Genomic DNA, 4154 nt, shown 5'->3' on the forward strand with positions numbered 1-4154 from the left:
TGACAAAAGGCCTTATGTCCGCCCGCTCGTGGAACACTCGTGATCGCAATGTGTAATCAAGCTCGCATGGCCACTGTATTACCACGTACACCTCTACCGTGGCCCGCGGCCATCCAAGCGCCTCTATATACAGGCGCGCACACGAGCCACACGCAACCAACTACGCACGCATGCACGCACGCACGCACGCACGCACGCGAGTAACGCGCCGCTTTTGGCTGGCCGTTTCCCGCGCAGGACGCGACCCGACCCTCCCCCTCCTTTCCACGATCGGTTTCGCAAGCCGGACAGAGAGGCAGACAGGGAGAGGGAGAAGGAGAGATATCCCAGCGGCGCCCACTTTTCTGCTCGATTCGTCGCGCCATCGTGCCCCAACCACCGGACCCGTGCTCTCTTTCGGAACCGATAGTCTCTCTCTCTCTCTCTCTCTCTCTCTCCGGAGAATTTTTTTTGCCGCATCTTTTTCTCGCTTTACTTTTTTTTCATCTTCTCGCTCGCTTTTTGTTTGCTTCTGTCGTTGATACTTGGATAATTTTGGATAGAGTAGGAGTTTAAGATTGGACTCGATTTGATAGGTAAATTGAAAGGCGATTTCGAATGAGTGGGAGACGCTTTCGTTTCGAGGATAAATTTAAAGAGTGATACGCCTCTTGTGTTAATTTCGTTCCCATTGTGTTTTTTTACATGAAAAAGAAAAAAAAAAGGAATATTCTCTATCGAAACTTTCCCTGCCAATTCGTCACGAATTCTTAAAATCTTCCAGCCTATTGTATTGTTTACTCCAGTGTATTGTTACACGAAGCTAATTTTTATTCATTCGCCTCGAATTAACGAATAATATTTTCGTCGATTTTCGACGACACGAGTCTCCGTTCGTTTTTCCACGGAACAAGGGTGCAAAAGCGGGCCGAAGCGGAAAGTTAAGGGCGGAAAAGGGCAATCCTGCCGGGTCCCCGGTATACGTTGCACTTTTGGCAGTTTCCGAGCCGTGTCGGGATGCAGTCTGCCGCGAGTAACGTGTTTACCTAGACTATTGATCGAAGGGGGCGAGAGATCCGTGTTCGGGCAGAGGTGTGCGGCTTCTGGAAAACTTCGAGGGTGGAGGGTCGAGAATTTTTGTCGAGTTCCTCGTTGAGGGGTGGGGGGATGGGATATTCGAGAGCCAGCGGGATAGCCGAGCGTATCCGTGCGTCAGGGAAACTTTCGAGACCTCGACTCGACAACTCGACGGGGACACTCGTTGCGCCGCGCTTTGATATTTTTCCTGCCTCGATTGGAATTTTTTTGCGCGACTCGATTCTCCGCGTTTCTTCGCTTTTTTGCTCTTTCTCTCTCTCTCTCTCTCTCTCCCTCTCTTCCTCCCTCCCTTTTTCCCTCTCTCCTCTCTTCATGTTTCATTTTACGGGAGATTCTCGCGTCCAAATTGAACGATGCGGACGAAATATTTCTCGAGGTAAATCGCGCGATATCGATGATCCTTTCGTTCGACATTTTTTTACGATCTTGATCTTTTAGTAGTTATATCGAGCAATCGTTAATTTATACATGTACATGCTAATGTTTAAAAATAACGATATGCCTGTATTAATATCTTTTAAAAAAAAAAATATTTAGAAATATGGATCGAGATCTTTGAATTTGACACTTATCATAATTTATACTTATATTCGATAAAATTTCCAGCGGTTTAATCGCAATTTTGCTTTTTTCCCGGCTACATACTTTTTAACTCGATCTTCCTAATTTGATTAGATCCAAATTTTAATCTATTTCGTTCAACGTAAAGTAAATAGAGAACGTAAAACTGCATTATCTTCCACGATTTAACCACTTTAAACGCGTTCGTGGCAACAAGAACGCAAAAAGAAAGCGAACGAAATCTTCGATCCAACTCGACGAGCAAAAACTCGAAGAAAAAAAAGAAAAAAATAAAATAATCAGATCACCTTACCGAAAAATCGAATGAGAAAACACCTCTAGCTCCTAGCTCTTCGAAACTTCCATTCGATCCTCGATTTTATCAATTTCAACGATTCAAGAAAAAAAAAAAAAAGAACACCACTGAAAAATTCACCTGTCCGATCTTCACATCGATCGCGCCGATTTTGGACGATTGGTAAACACACTATCTCGCACTATCTCGAATCGAGAAAGAGAAAATATATCGCGTTGAAAAAAAAAATAAAAAATCTCTTTTCTTAAAAATCGTTCGAGAACACGATTCGAAAAATCGAATCTCTTTTCTTTAATATCTCTCCTTTCAATCACTTCTTCAATTCCTTCTTCCTTCTCTCGCACAACGATCCATTCGTCACGTTTCTTCTCACAAGCGGTTCGCACGTCTGGTAACGGAGCGCGGAGCGCGGAAAAGCGAAAGAGAGACGGTATGGGCCAGCAATTTCTGCGCCGGTCGGGATCTAATCCACCGCGAACAGCCGGCCTCTCGTCATACCGACCGTTACACACACCGTGGAGAAAACGTCGAACGCTTCGGGTGTCCCGAGCGGCAGTAAGTTGAATTCCCAAACGGGCGGGTGTGGCGACCGTCCCGCAACCGAAACGGATGCCGCTATCTCCACGACTCCCGGCGTTTCTCTCTCTCTCTCTCTCTCTCTCTTTCCCTCCCACCACTACCGCAACTTCTTTCAACTTTTCTCCAAGCCTTCCACCGATTTTTCTACCTTCCACCGTTACCTCTTTCTTTCCTTTCTTCTCTCCCCGGTGTCTTCTTCATTGCTATGGGAGAAATCGTTCCCACGAAATCGATCCTTTTTATCACGAGAATTCGATTCTTCCACTCTTCTGGGAATAGATTCGTTCGAAAAATTTTCCAACGACGAATTTCATTTACACGTATGTGTACGTCGTGATGTAACGTAATCGTGATGTGCAAAAAAAGAAATTCGATCGATTTCGACGGAGTTGGATCACCTTGGGAATACAACGAGTCCGGTAGTGCGTTTTACAGAAGGTTTCACAGAAAGGATCCGATGATTTTTTTTTCGAAAAGAGAATGGAAAAATTCGTGACGAGAATTCACGAAGCTGGTCGAAAATCGGGTGACGGATTCGTTCACGGTTCGACACGCCGCCGATTCGGGCTCGTGAAAGCGTGACACACGCGCGACAGCGTGCTGTCAGTGGCCGATCGGGCAACACTTTCCTCGTGACACTTTTTTTCAGCACGGATAAATGTCGGTGGTCGGATCAGGTTGTGGACGATAGCACGATTTCGCGTCGCGTGTTGTCACGCGCGACGGGTGAACCGCGGCGGTCGCGTGCGAACTCTCGAAAGAAACTCGAGCACGTCATCGTTCGACGACGGCTATGGGACGACAGGCGAAAGAAAGGCGGCGGGAGAAAGGGAGACGAAGGATCGACGGGCGACCTCCGTTCATCTCCATATTCATGGGGGACAACGTCGAGGCGCGACGACGATTCCGTGAGCTTTAACGAGCCGTAAAACGCGACCGTGAACGAAGAAGAAAAAAGAAGGAAAAAAAAAAAAAAAGAACAACACACCTTTAACCGTCACCTTTTTCGAATCTCAGAATCGCGGTGTTATCGGTCGTCACGCAGCACCGACACCGCGATGAAAACAAAAATAAAGAGATGTAGACGGGTCACAGACACACCGGAGACACGCACACTCACTGTTTGCATTCGTCGTTGTGGACGTTCGTCGTTGCGGCTGTCGTGGTCGCGACGATCACCGAGACTGGCCGATATATGCTCGTGCGTCTGGCGGCACAGCCGCGAGAAAAAGAAGGGAAAGAGCGAGGAGAGAAAACGTTGGCTGAGCGCGCGGAAGTGAAAAAAAAAGAAAAAAAGAAAAAGGAAAGAAAGAAAACAAAACACGGCACGAACCGGGGAGTCGAAGATGAGAAGTAAAAAAAAAAAAAAAAAAAAGAAGCGCGACTCGCGGAACACTTGACGCGGCGCGCGGCTATACAACACACAAACACACTACTATATCACCGACCTGCACGAGAGCACCAGTAGCCAGCCGTAGTTCTCCTGAATCCTCACGTATCCAGCGTGACGATCCGTGCGTGCCGCGTGTCCACGTTCCGAAAGTGTCACCTCCCTCTCCAGTCGGTTGGCTTCAGACGTGTGCACCGGCGAAGATCCGTGAAAGGAGGAAGAAGAGGCGAG

Source organism: Apis dorsata, unplaced genomic scaffold (assembly GCF_000469605.1).
Source record: "Apis dorsata unplaced genomic scaffold, Apis dorsata 1.3 scaffold_181, whole genome shotgun sequence".
Classification (NCBI taxonomy): Eukaryota; Metazoa; Arthropoda; class Insecta; order Hymenoptera; family Apidae; genus Apis; species Apis dorsata.